The sequence below is a fragment of the Dendrobates tinctorius genome, unplaced genomic scaffold (assembly GCF_039654945.1).
Source record: "Dendrobates tinctorius isolate UK_male_01 unplaced genomic scaffold, ASM3965494v1 ptg000046l, whole genome shotgun sequence".
Classification (NCBI taxonomy): Eukaryota; Metazoa; Chordata; class Amphibia; order Anura; family Dendrobatidae; genus Dendrobates; species Dendrobates tinctorius.
This window is the reverse complement of record NW_027361714.1, coordinates 64,588,782-64,603,805: the sequence shown is the minus strand read 5'-3', so window position 1 is coordinate 64,603,805 and position 15,024 is coordinate 64,588,782.

Sequence of the window (15,024 nt, the reverse complement as noted above, 5' to 3'; positions counted from 1 at the left end):
ATCTCATTTGTGGATCTGTGATTTCTTCTATTCATTCAAATGGAATATTATTTTTTATAAGTGTAATGACCCCGGCCTTCTTTTTCCCTTTCAGGGATTGAAACATATGTGGAAATTTCTTATTTTGAAAGAACGGATGATTTTCCCTAGTAAACTTGACTTCTTGTAGACATACAATGTCCGCTTTGCTATATTCTATCTCCCTCCAAAGTGTATGCCTTTTATAAGGGATATTTAGGCCCCTAACGTTAAAAGACAAAATTTTAAGCTTCATGTTTATGTCGCTGTGAAATAAAGTAGGAAGTGGAACAAATCCAAATAAGACTCCTAACTACAGCACTGTAAATACCAAGTGATAGAAATAAGACTTCAGTAAGTCTGTGTAACAAACAACAATAAAAAAAAAGAGAGAAACAAAAGAAAAATAAAAAATCAAAAAGTAAACTCGAGTTCCCCTGGAGGAATCCAACCTAGAAGGATTCTCACCTAGTTTGGGGTTATATGAAAAAAAAAAGTGGTTCAACTCCTACCCTTACACCTAATATTTCTATTAATCCTTCTAATTTTTAAGCATTATAAACATTCCAAATAATGAAAGTGAAACCCGGTACTTCTTGACAATAAGTTCAGCCAATGTCATCCTGGAATGATTGGACGAAAAGCATTGCTTCTTCTGGTGTAAAAAAAGGGATTGTCTTCCCCCTATACCACACCAAAAGTTTAGCAGGATAACCCCATCTATATGAAATGCCAAGATCTTTTATTTTTGTATTTACTTCTCTAAAAGATTTTCTGAACTCCATGGTTGCCTTGGAGAAATCTCCAAAAACTCTTATGTTGGTATAAGGATCTGGAAAGTTTCCCTTGTCTCTGATATAGTGTAAAAATTTTTCCTTTGTTTCAAAATAATGCATATGGAGGATAGTATCCCTCGGCTTATCGACAGACAAGCCTCTAGGACGCGGAATACGGTGGATTCTGTCAATCCTGAATTCAAAATCTGGAAGATCAGGTAGAGCCTTTTTAAATATAGTTTTCGTGTAGTTGGAAAGCTCATCTTGTGAGATATTTTCAGGGATACCTCTTATTTTAAGATTATTCCTCCTACTCCTATCCTCCACATCCATCAATTTAGTTTTCAATGTCTGTATTTCCATTTTCAATTCAGAATTCTGTTTAAGCAAAGTATCCGTTTTATTTTCAACAACTAAGATCCTGTTTTCATTCTGTTCTATTCTCTTAGTGATTTTGTCACTTACTTCATCCATTTTCTTATTCTGAGCTTCAAATCCCAAAGCCATAGAGTCACTAAGCATTTTACAAAATCTAGCCATAGAGCCTTCTGTCACTCCCTTTTCAGAGGCTAAAAGTATATCTAGATCAGTGGGAGCTAGCCCTTGTTTTAAAGGTTGAGGAGATGAAGGTCGATCTTTTTCAGTACGTTGTCTAGTTGGACTACCGTCAGGTGAAGAGTATTCCAGTTGTTTCCAGATTCGGCTGGTGTTGAACTTTCAAGTGCTTTTCTTTTTGTGGATTTGGAAGTATCCATTGCGTCAGAGTTAACCTCTTTAATTGTGGGCACCTGAATAGGATGATCAGTCTCTAGTCCTTTACCTTCTATATTCTTTTTTGGTGGTTTACTCTGAGCTGTTGTAGGTACCTGACTAGCCTGTGGATCCCTTTTTAATGGAGACCTTGATTTCATAGGACTTAATATGTTGGGGGAGTCTTCCCTGGGTTTATTATAAGACCTATGTGGAGGTTGCTTTCCTTTTTGATTTCTGTTTGAAGAGGTCATCTTATGAATTAAGACAGTTTAATATACAGAATATTAATTCCTGATTATTTGTAATTGAATAATCACCTTAATAGTATCTATGAATCAGATAGTTAGAATCCTGAATTCACTCAAGGGTCTACCCAAATTGGCAACAGAGATTATTATCCTATTAACTTAGTTAGGAGTTAGAGATATCACAAAAACAAACTCTATAACCTCAAAAAGGCCTAAGTTAGAATAATACCTGACTTATGTATCGTTGCCTATCAACAATAGTACTAAAGATTTCCTATAGATCTCTATATCCTATATCTTTCCTAAAAAGAGAAAAGAGAACAAAAGCCTATATCTAGAGTTGTGTAGGATATACTGCTAATAAGCAGCTAAACCAAAGATTATTGTATATGATTTGAAATATTAGTTATGAGGATAGAAATAATATATAGTATATACAACCACAGTAATCAAGTAAGCATCTAACAATAGCTTATAATATATATCTAATGTCGATTGGGTTATTAGAGCCTGGTGAATAATAGTAAAAATGTATATAATTTGTACTGCTATCCAGGTACCAAATTATAAGTAATAAAATATAAGTTATGTTCAGGAGCTCCGTAGCTTTAAATATCAAACAGCCGCAATCACCTAAAGCTCAGCTTCCACTCTCTATCCTCAGTAGCCTTAAGTATCAAACAGCTGCGATCATTTAAAGCTCAGCTTCCACTCTCTATCCTCAGTGGCTTTAAGTATCAAACAGCCGCGAACATCTAAAGCTCAGCTTCCACTCTCTATTCTCAGTGGCCTTAAGTATCGAACAGCCGCTATCGTTTAAAACTCAGCTTCCACTCTCTATCCTCATTGACTTTAGGTATCAAACAGCCGCAAATTTTTAAAGCTCAGCTTCCACTCTTTTTCCTCAATGGTTTTAAGTATCAGACAGCCGCGAACACTTAAAGCTCTATCAAACAGCCGTGATCATTTAAAGCTCAGCTTCCACTCAAGTATCAAACAGCCGCTTTCAGTAAAGCTCAGCCCCCACTCAGATATCAAACAGCCACTTTCAGTAAAGCTCAGCTTCCACTCAAATATCAAACAGCCGCTTTCAGTAAAGCTCAACTTCCACACTCTCCTGACCCACCAATATCTGCTTATCAGGGATTACAAAGTTCTCCTTGTATTCCAATATATCAGGACTCCGTCTTCTTCCTTAAGTCTCCTTTGCGCCAAAGAAAGGGATTTCCCACGGATCAAGCCAGCAAGAGGAATGCAACACCACAGCGATCGCGGCAAATCTGGGAGTATGGCAGTCACTCAAATCCAGTGCCAGTACCCTCTCTTCTCCTCCCCAGGGGCCCACTCAAGAAAGGACTCGGAGATCCAGATCGGCAAGGGCTCACAACAAACCTTAGACCGCGTTGAATCTGCGCATCGGCAGCAGCTGTCAATCATCTGCCTGCTACTGCTTCTCCTGCCCCGCCAAGGATTTTAGCCAATAACTCCTCCAATTTTCAGCAGATTTCTTCGTGCCTGGTCTTGATCTGCTCAGAATATCTCTCCGGATCCTACTAAGCAGGATCCCCCGGGATCATGTCCACCGGCGTGGTACAACACCCCGAAAATCGCAGCTGGTCTGTGGATAACGCGGCTGCTAACGTCACACTCCAAGTCCTGCTCTTCTCCTTCCTTGGTCTTCCGTAGCCACCTCAGAGTCTAGGAATATTACCAAACACCGGCCGCTTGCACTTTTCAGCAGTATGCTTCTCTCCTGAAGCCCTTTTCCTTCTCCAACAGGCAGGCAACAACGGGTAGTGTAGAACGCGGGCCTGAACAGGATCCACGGACAAGCGCCAGTCCTCCGGTCTCTGCACACAAACAGCCCGGTCACCTCCACTCCTCCTGATCACCGATACAACAGGATAGCTGTTCGGTAGATGTGAAACTCCTCCACCTTCTTTCTTCTTCTGCAGGAGTCAGCTACAGGCCCCTCTCCTCCGCTCAGCACAGGAAAACAACACTGCTCCTCCTCAGTAGCTGTAGTTCCGTTATTTTTGGTCCAATCTTCACATTCTTGGTATCAAAATGCTCCGGGCGACTTTTAGACTCTTGTTGTGAGTAGGAATTCTTGATTGGAGGATTCCTGTTGCTTCAAAGTCGCTTCATATAGGTAGTTGAGCAGGAGCCCTGAGCAGACACTTCCTCACACCATCACAGCTCAGGCCACGGCCCCCATGGTGGCTTTTGAACCCACACCTGAGGACGCCTGGTGGAGTCTCTTAGTTCAAGCGGAAGTTCCCACCCTACACTGCCTGTCTAGAAATGCACTTAGTGCTAATAGTGGCACACGTTTATACAGGGTGGTAACTGACCCACCAACACACACAGCAAATATGCATGATCTTAGCGCACCGACGGGCACGCCAAAGATCCTTTTATAGACAGTGCCAATCAGACACGACCTTGCTCGTGGGCCAATCTGGAGCCGGCACAGGACCTGAGCAGCTGACGACCGACCACTAATGAGAGGTCGCCACATCACGAGCATGTTCAGTAGAGCGAATCCTTGACTTAGTCTCCGTAATGACTGCCTCCCACTGTCTATTGTCAGTTACTGTAGATCACTAGGGTGAACGTGTTCCGTGATGCAACAGTCAAGTTATTTTTTTCAAGGGTGTTTATGGTGCCCATACAAAAAATGTTTACACAGTATGTTGAGGTGTAACCCCCAGGGTGAAACATTTGGCAGCCCATACACTTACTGAGTGGGCATTACAAGTATAGGAGACCGACTCCTTTAAACTGGGAAAACATTTTTCGGAGGTCATCGTCCACATTTATTCCAAGGGGGATTGGGGTGCATGCAAATTTGCATTCAATGCATAAGAAAACAATATGGGAGTACCAAATGAATAATGGGAACTTTGGTTTCATGTGGACATCCAGGACGTCATTTCAAAGGGTTATTGGGGTGCATGCAACTTTGGATAGGGAGGACAAATGGTTAGCACTCGACTTTATGTGAAACGGCGCTGGTGAAAGGAACCAAAGGTCCCATAACCATAAGTACAGAAAAATCACTGCACACATACAAGAAAAATAATGCTCCAGGTGAGTATTTATTTGATGCTCATAGGTGAAGCAACAGTTTAAAGACATTTCGGCCAATTTTATCATACAATCACCCTTTCAAATAAGTATCATGGAAAAAAAACAGGTAAGCAGTGTCACTGCAATTACATTTGTCACAGAGCATATTAAGTCCCAGTAGAATCAAGCCCAATGTGTGCAATGGGCTCAGGAGGAGCTGGTCTCCTGGGAGACCCAGAGACACAGAAGTGTCTGCATCCTCCACTGCTCCATCAATGACTCAAGCCCGAACTCCCTGGTGACACTGCTTACCTGTTTTTTTTCCATGATGCTTATTTGAAAGGGCGACTATAGGTATTTTAATAATTGAAATAAAGTCCTTTATTTTGTGTATGTATGTGTATATATATATATATATATATATATATATATATATGTATACGTGCATGTGTGAGTATATACTGTATATATATATATATATATAATTGCATATATGGCATTTCTGTGCCTAGACTTAGAAGCTCTATTCAGCTGACATATTGTGAAGACATGGGTGTAATGCTTAGTTTGCTTTCCTTGTCTTACGTACAAATAAACTGTCATCCCTTTTTCTTTTCTGGTAACATAGATAAGGATTGCTGACAGTTGAGCATATTCCAACATATGTACTATTTTGCAAACTTTGTATTTTGAAATCCCGAATGTTGTTCTACTTAAACTCAAAGAATCTGTATTGGGTCAGACAGGTGACTGCTCACATCTGGTGTGGCCGTCATTCTCTCTCCATGACGGCATGATCAATAAAGAACAAATCATCTTACATATTCAGTTTTGGACTATTTCTAATTGGAAGACTAAAACTCCACTGACAATATGATAAAGGCCATTAATTCGCCGAAACGTCTTTAAACTGTCGCTTCACCTATCAGCATCAAATAAATACTCACCTGAAGCATTATTTTTCTTGTACGTGTGCAGTGATTTTTCTCAACTTTGGATAGGGCAGGCCTTGCATTCATTGCATAGGCAAACAGTATGGGAGGACCAAATGAATAATGGGAACTTTGTTTTCATGTGGACATCCAGTAACTCAGTTCAAAGGATTATTGGGGTGCATGTAACTTTGGTGCAGGGCAAGCCTTGCTTTCAATGCATAAGAAAACAGTATGGGAGTAGCAAATGAATAATGGTAACTTTGGTTTCATGTGGATATCCAGGATATTGTTCCAAAGGGTTATTGGGGTGTGTGTAAATTTGGGTAGGGTAGGCCTTGCATTCAATGCATAGGCAAAAATTATGGGAGGACCAAATGAATAACTTGAACTTTGGTTTCATGTGGACATCCAGTACCTCGGTTCAAAAGCTTATTGTCGTGTGTGTAACTTTGGTGCAGGGTAGGCCTTGCAATCACTTCATTAGCAAACATTATGGGAGTACCAAATGACTAATAATGGGAACTTTGGTTTCATGTGCCATCCAGGACGTCTGTTCAATGGGTTATTGGAGTGTGTCCAAGTTTTGGGCAGCCCTGCCACTCACTGCATATGCAATAACAGTATATGTTTAATAATGGGAACAACAAAGCATAGCCAGCTGATGGCTCTCTAAGATTGCTGAGGGCCGACTGCTGGCCCTATAAAAATAGGCTTTATGACTTTCACAGTCCCTCTTTCATAAATGAAACAGGATGTGTCTGATGATGTGTCACACACCACATGACCAGATAATAATATAATAATAATAATAAATTATATTTCTATAGCGCCGACATATTCCGCAGCACTTTCCATTTCAGAGGGGACTTGTACAGACAATAGACATTACAGCATAACAATAATCACATAGATCATAACAGATACCAAGAGGAATGAGGGCCCTGCTTGCAAGCTTAAAATCTATGAGGAAAAAAGGAATACATGAAAGGTGGGTGGTAACAGTTGCCCTGATTGTATGGCCATAATGTAAAGTGTGTAACAGTACAGACACAGAGAGCTAATGGATGCATAAAGCATGTAGGAACATGATGCGGGGAACCTGGTTATGGTAAAAACTTTTGGCTGTGCCACACAGGGATAGATTAGGTTAATATGTTGAGGCGGTAGGCCAGTCTGAATAAATGAGTTTTCAGGGCACGCTTAAAATTGTGGGGATTGGGGACTAATCGTATTGACCTGGGAAGTGCATTCCAAAGAATTTCTGCAGTACGTGTATTGTGTTGGAGACGGGAGTGGGAGTTTCTGATTATTGTGGATGATAACCTCAGGTCATCAGCAGAAAGGAGGGCGCGGGTAGGATGGTATACTGAAACAAGGGAGGAGATATAGGGTGGTGCTGAGCCATGAAGAGCTTTGTGGGTGAGGGTAATAAGTTTGTACTGGATTCTGGAGTGGATGGGTAGCCAGTGTAATGACTGGCACAAGGTAGAGGCATTGGATAAGGTTGTAAAATGTTAAAATTACATTTCTCAGTGAATGCATTAGGCTTGGCTGAAAGCAATGCTAAAGTTGAAAAACGCATCAAAAATGCTACGTGTGACTATAGCCCAAGTGGTGGAGGTACATTTTTGCTTTGGGTTATTTATTTTGTCGTACATACAAATCATTACCCTGGAAAGGATGTTCCTTAGCATCTTTCCCAGGAAAATCCATTTTGGTTTTCGTTTTTGTATGTTTTATTGTGCACCTGTAAAAGTGGCGTAAGACTCTGACAACTTTGTTCACATCTGTGACCTGGGAGTCAGAAATGTTTCCAGGGGTATTCCCCATGATGTTCCCATGCCATTTGAGCACTGTTCCCATCGATTTCAGACCCTAAAAGGACCCCCTTGGGGGGTTGTGGCAAATATGCTTGGTTTTCCCATAAACTTACATTGGGCTCATTGCTCAAGTCGAGCATCCGATCATTCCAATTTGCTCGACCCCAGCAACGAGCACCCGAGCATTTTAGTGTTCGCCCATCACTACTGGTGACTGAACTCAGTGAGTAGCGGTGCTCAGCCTCAGTGAGTAGTGGTAATGACAGAGTGGCTGCGTTCTCAGCCGGGCTGAACTTAGGTGACTTCAGTGAGATCCCCGCTAGCACTGTGAGAAAGCTCCATGGGTATTAACCCCTTCCCAGGCTATAAACATCGGCCACCAGCCGTCGGCTTTCCCTCTGCTGTTTACGAAAATTATACGGGAGCGCACACCATTTTTTTCAGAAAAATAATCTTTAATTAATTAAATACATGTAGAGTAAGCAGCACACACACTGTACTAATTGAATTTGACACAGAGATCTATATATCTACCTATTCTTTATGTATTTACTGTATCTAATCCATCTCTTCTATCCTGTCAGCTCCTGCTGTGATTTAACACTGCCGCGACTTCTGAATTGCCGGCATTTCTGCTATCTACAGTAAGTAATATATATATACACATATATATGTGTGTGTGGGTGTCACTGACATCTATATTAGGGATGAGCGAGCATACTCATGAGGATTCGGTACTCGGCGAGTAATGCGGTACTCGCGGTACTCGAATCCTTGAGAGTATTTCACTACTCGCCTCGCAATATTCGCAACAGCCCGCACAGCCCTGCACAGTCCCGCACAGCACGGCACAGTCCCCGCACAGCCCAACACAGTCCCACACAGCCCAGCACAGTCCCGCACAGTACCTGCAAAGCCCTGCACAGTCCCGCACAGCATGGCACAGTCCAGCACAGTCCTGCATAGCCTGGCACAGTCTTCTCACAGGCCAGCACAGTCCCGCACAGCCCAGCACAGTCCAGCACAGTCCTGCATAGCCTGGCACAGTCTTCTCACAGGCCAGCACAGTCCCGCACAGCCCAGCACAGTCCCCGCACAGGCCAGCACAGTCCTGCATAGCCTGGCACAGTCCCCGCACAGGCCAGCACAGTCCCCGCACAGCCCAACACAGTCCCACACAGCCCAGCACAGTCCCGCACAGTACCTGCAAAGCCCTGCACAGTCCCGCACAGCATGGCAAAGTCTTCGCACAGGCCAGCACAGTCCCGCACAGCCCGGCACAGTCCAGCACAGTCCTGCATAGCCTGGCACAGTCTTCTCACAGGCCAGCACAGTCCCGCACAGCCCAGCACAGTCCAGCACAGTCCTGCATAGCCTGGCACAGTCTTCTCACAGGCCAGCACAGTCCCGCACAGCCCAGCACAGTCCCCGCACAGGCCAGCACAGTCCTGCATAGCCTGGCACAGTCCCCGCACAGGCCAGCACAGTCCCACATAGCCTGGCACAGTCCCCGCACAGGCCAGCACAGTCCTGCATAGCCTGGCACAGTCCCCGCACAGGCCAGCACAGTCCCACATAGCCTGGCACAGTCCCCGCACAGGCCAGCACAGTCCCGCATAGCCTGGCACAGTCTTCTCACAGGCCAGCACAGTCCCGCACAGCCCAGCACAGTCTTCGCACAGGCCAGCACAGTCTCGCACAGCCCGGCACAGTCCCTGCACAGGCCAGCACAGTCCTGCATAGCCTGGCACAGTCCCTGCACAGGCCAGCACAGTCCCACATAGCCTGGCATAGTCTTCGTACAGTCCCCGCTCAGTCAATCACAAGTCCCCGCCCATTAATCGCATTTCCCATAGACTTACATTGGACTTGGTACTCGTTACGAGTACCCGAGTATTAGGAGGTACTCGTAACGAGTACAGCGAGTCAGAATACTACAGTACTCGCTCATCCCTAATCTATATATATGTACTGTATTCTATGTATATATATCTATTCTATCTGTTCTATTTTAACCTGTCTGTGCAATTTTACTGAAGGTGGCACATGAATTACCTGCTTTTATTATATCTTTTTCTGAATTTTACCAACTTTTTCCGATTTTAAGAAAAATGCTTGTGTTACCTATCAGGAATCTGAATGTACTATATTCGTGCCGAATTTATGTTTGGCGATCATTTTCCAAACATATTCGCTCATCACTAGTTGCATTGCTGAGTGTCATAATATACTGTATTGACCCTGTTACAGTAAGCGGCCATATAGTGCTTACTAGAGTTGAGCGAAACGGGTCTAAAAATTTCAAAAGTCGCCGACTTTTTGCAAAGTCGGGTTTCATGAAACGAAACCCGACCCTAGGATGAGGTCGGCCACGAGGTCGGCGACTTACGCGCCAAAGTCGCGTTTCAAAAGTTTGTTTTGCGCTCTTTTTCAGCCAATCAGGATCCACGGACACTGTGGGCAACGTGATGACATAGGCACGGGTCACCACCATCTTTCAGAAGGGCATGCAAGTGATTGGCTTGCTTTGGTGGGCGTCACAGGGGATATAAAAGGGCGTGCACGCCGACCGCCGTCTTACTTCTGCCGATCTTAGCATAGGGAGAGGTTGCAGCTGATTCTGTAGGGAGAGTGTTAGGCAGGGAAGAAGAAAAAAAAACTGCTTCTGCTGCTAGCGATTGTGCCTGTACAACACACCAGTCACTGTGTGTGCAGTGCAAGGGGAGGCTATATTGTGGTGTATCAGTGGTGTTGGTTGTTGGGCTGCCTTCTAAGGCTTCCTGACAGCTGCATTGCTGTTTACCCACTGCTCTGCAAACTGCTTTTTTAAAAGCAATCCCAATTTTTTTTTTTTTGTCCTGCTGAGGTACTGAGCTGCAAACTGCTTTTTTAAAAGCAATCCCAATTTTTTTTTTGTCCTGCTGAGGTACTGAGCGTGCATTTTTTCACACCATACAGCGGTGTATGCTCCTCACACAGTACCGTGTAACGGCTGTTATCACAGCCACAGTGAAGCTATCTGTGTCACTCTGTGAGAATAAGTCGAGGACATGTTCCGTTCTTACAGACCTGCACTCTAGGGAGATTCCTACTCTGCCCAATTCTACATACACCTTGTAGTTTGTGATACACTAGCCAATTTCTGCCTGTGACATAGCGCTGTGATATTCAGTGGGCCTCACACAATCCAAAAGTGTCCAGTGTCCACAAGTGTCTGCAGAAATTCAAAATCTCCCTTATCCTGTAGTCACTTTGGTCACAGCTGTGCCATCGAGCCTGTGACATAGCGCTCAGATATTCAGTGGGCCTCACACAATCCAAAAGTGTCCAGTGTCCACAAGTGTCTGCAGAAATTCAAAATCTCACTTATCCTCTAGTCACTTTGGTCACAGCTGTGCCATCGAGCCTGTGACATAGCGCTCAGATATTCAGTGGGCCTCACACAATCCAAAAGTGTCCAGTGTCCACAAGTGTCTGCAGAAATTCAAAATCTCACTTATCCTCTAGTCACTTTGGTCACAGCTGTGCCATCGAGCCTGTGACATAGCGCTCAGATATTCAGTGGGCCTCACACAATCCAAAAGTGTCCAGTGTCCACAAGTGTCTGCAGAAATTCAAAATCTCACTTATCCTCTAGTCACTTTGGTCACAGCTGTGCCATCGAGCCTGTGACATAGCGCTCAGATATTCAGTGGGCCTCACACAATCCAAAAGTGTCCAGTGTCCACAAGTGTCTGCAGAAATTCAAAATCTCACTTATCCTCTAGTCACTTTGGTCACAGCTGTGCCATCGAGCCTGTGACATAGCGCTCAGATATTCAGTGGGCCTCCCACAATCCAAAAGTGTCCAGTGTCCACAAGTGTCTGCAGAAATTCAAAATCTCACTTATCCTCTAGTCACTTTGGTCACAGCTGTGCCATCGAGCCTGTGACATAGCGCTCAGATATTCAGTGGGCCTCACACAATCCAAAAGTGTCCAGTGTCCACAAGTGTCTGCAGAAATTCAAAATCTCACTTATCCTCTAGTCACTTTGGTCACAGCTGTGCCATCGAGCCTGTGACATAGCGCTCAGATATTCAGTGGGCCTCACACAATCCAAAAGTGTCCAGTGTCCACAAGTGTCTGCAGAAATTCAAAATCTCACTTATCCTCTAGTCACTTTGGTCACAGCTGTGCCATCGAGCCTGTGACATAGCGCTCAGATATTCAGTGGGCCTCACACAATCCAAAAGTGTCCAGTGTCCACAAGTGTCTGCAGAAATTCAAAATCTCACTTATCCTCTAGTCACTTTGGTCACAGCTGTGCCATCGAGCCTGTGACATAGCGCTCAGATATTCAGTGGGCCTCACACAATCCAAAAGTGTCCAGTGTCCACTAGTGTGAGCAGAAATTCAAAATCTCACTTATCCTCTAGTCACTTTGGTCACAGCTGTGCCATCGAGCCTGTGACATAGCGCTCATATATTCAGTGGGCCTCACACAATCCAAAAGTGTCCAGTGTCCACAAGTGTCTGCAGAAATTCAAAATCTCACTTATCCTCTAGTCACTTTGGTCACAGCTGTGCCATCGAGCCTGTGACATAGCGCTCAGATATTCAGTGGGCCTCACTCAATCCAAAAGTGTCCAGTGTCCACAAGTGTCTGCAGAAATTCAAAATCTCACTTATCCTCTAGTCACTTTGGTCACAGCTGTGCCATCGAGCCTGTGACATAGCGCTCAGATATTCAGTGGGCCTCACACAATCCAAAAGTGTCCAGTGTCCACTAGTGTGAGCAGAAATTCAAAATCTCCCCTGTCCTATAGACACCTTGTACCTTGTTTTACATTACTATATAGTTTGTTGGATTTTGTCTACATTTCTACCAAAAATGAGAAAGGCTGGTGGAAGAGACCGTGGAATTGGGCGGGGGTTGCCAGCTGGTAATGATGGTGTTGGATCTGATGGTAGTGGCAAGAGCAAAATAGGACCGAATGCAGGAGGTGTTGAGCCTGCGTCATCGTCTGGCTCCATAAGGCTTCGAAGGCTTAGTTTTCTAGGAGTTGGCAAACCGCTTTTAAAGCCAGAGCATCAGGAAAAAGTTTTGTCTTACATTGCTGACTCAGCCTCCAGCTCTATCGCCTCCTCTTCTTCAGTTGTAAAAAGTAAAAGCACTGAGTCGTCATTGGAGGCTCATGTTCATGAACCACACATTTCCTTGTGTCCTTCACCCCAACCAAGATTGAAGGATGACGCAGGCCATACTACTGATTACTCCATGGAGCTGTTTTCACATACCATGCCTGGATTATCAAGTCAAATGGTGAATTACCCAGGCCAAGATGAATCTGACATGGAGTGCACTGATGTACAGCCGCTGATGGATGATTCTGCTGGTACATTCACTCAGAGCACTACATTGTCCTCGCAGTGTACAGAGCCAGATTCTGACCCTGATGAGACTCAGGTGCCCCTTCCCGCACACTATACCACCATACACGGTGACACAGAGGAAGGTGCACATGACATTGAAGAGGAGGTGATGGATGACCCAGTTGTTGACCCAGATTGGCATCCATTGGGGGAAGAGGGTGCTGCTTCCAATAACTCAGATGAGGAGCATCCACAGAAGACATCGACATCGCAACAGCTGTTATCTGGCAGGCCCGGAGCACTCCAAAGACAGGTTCCAAAAATCAAAAGAGTTGCTGGACAGCTTGTCCAGAGGGTCAAAAGATCACAGCGTGCTAGGCCGCAAAATGTCTGCCAAAGTAGGAAGAGTGCAGTGTGGCACTTTTTTGAACAAAATCCTCATGATCAGGCCAAGGTTATCTGTAAGAAGTGCGCAAAGACCTTTAGCCGAGGGAAAAATCTGAAAAATGTGAATACCAGTTGCATGCTTAGACATTTAAACACCATGCACTTGCAAGCGTGGACACAACACCAAACCTCAAGTGCCACATGTGCAACTGATCACAACGAAGGTAGTCAGCAACGCTACATTGTTCCCCCACTGTAAGCCCACCGGTTAGCACAGCAGCAAATGTTGAGGTGTCGTTGCAAGGCCACAGCAGTCAGGGAATCCCACTGTTATATCAACGAAAAACTGATTCTAGGCCATCAGAAAGAACACCAACTCCATCACCATCATCAACCCTCTCTCAGTCCGCCCTGTCCACCGCTACTTCCACCATATGCAGTTCTCAAGTCCAGCTCACCCTCCCAGACACTATGAGTAGGTCAAGAAAGTATTCAGTCTCTCATCCGCGTACACTGGGTTTGAACGCCCACATTGCCAAACTAATCTCGTTTGAGATGATGCCCTTTCGGTTGGTGTAAAGTGCAGCTTTCCGCGAACTCATGGCCTATGCAGTACCACGCTATGACCTACCCAGTCGCCACTTCTTCTCTCGCAAAGTCATCCCAGCCCTCCACCATCATGTGAAAGACCGCATTGTCCATGCACTCAAGCAGTCAGTGAGCGGAAAGGTGCACCTCACAACTGATGCATGGTCCAGTCGGCATGGCCAGGGCCGTTACGTGTCCATCACTGCGCACTGGGTTAATGTGGTGGATGCAGGGTCCACAGGGGACAGCGGTGGTGGGACAGTGCTGCCTAGCCCACGGTATAGGAAACAGTTGGCTGTAGGCGTTCGACCCTCCTCCTCCTCCAGAAGCGAAAGCTCGTCCAGAGCGCAGTCGTACGAGCACTCCATCTGCAGCTGCCACTGTTGCACACGAGGTGTCCCCCTATCGAGCAGCTAGTGGAAAGCGTCAGCAGGCTGTGTTGCAGATGATGTGTTTGGGCAACAGACACACCGCCGAGGTGCTGGCCGAGTACTTGAAGCGACAAACTGAGTCATGGCTGGGCAGTGTACATCTTGAGGCAGGCAAGGTAGTTAGTGATAACGGCCGTAATTTTGTGGCAGCCATAGCCCTTTCAAAACTCAGCCACATACCTTGCTTGGCTCACACCTTGAACCTGGTGGTGCAGTGCTTCCTCAAAAATTATCCGGAGTTAACAGCCCTGCTCCAGAAGGTGCGAAGACTGTGCGCGCATATCCGCCGGTCGCCTGTACACTCCGTTCGTATGCAGAAGCTGCAGCGATTGCTCCACCTTCCCAACCACCGCCTCATTATCGACATTGCAACAAGGTGGAACTCCACCCTGCACATGGTGGAGCGGCTGTGCGAGCAGAGGCAGGCCATAATGCATTTGTGGGAGGATACACGGCCAGGCACTTTGAGAGCAGACATGGAGTTGACAGGTGTGCAGTGGTCGAAGCTGAAAGACCTCTGTAAAGTCCTTCCGTGTTTTGAGGAATGCACACGGCTGGTAAGCGCAGACAACGCCATCCTAAGCATGAGCATCCCACTTATGCGTCTGCTCATGCAAACTTTGATGCACCTTAAGGAGCAGG